The sequence below is a fragment of the Theobroma umbraticum genome, unplaced genomic scaffold, assembly GCF_002168275.2.
Source record: "Theobroma umbraticum cultivar Fairchild unplaced genomic scaffold, ASM216827v3 scaffold_182.0, whole genome shotgun sequence".
NCBI lineage: Eukaryota > Viridiplantae > Streptophyta > Magnoliopsida > Malvales > Malvaceae > Theobroma > Theobroma umbraticum.
The window spans coordinates 623,801-624,005 of NW_018397291.1; positions in this window are offsets into that span (position 1 = coordinate 623,801).

Below are 205 nucleotides of genomic sequence, written 5' to 3' on the forward strand. Positions count from 1 at the left end.
GCAGTCACAAATCATAAACAAGACTCTACATTAACTCCGACAACTCCGCCGACAAACACAAGAGTTCCTAGGACTCGACCAAACCTAGGGCTCTGATGCCAAATCTGTAACGACCTCTTCCCTCGATTGTTACCGGTGTTCGAGACTTGCAAGTGAACCCACCAAATCTCAAACAAGCCTTAGTTAAACCTCCAAGCAATTTAAA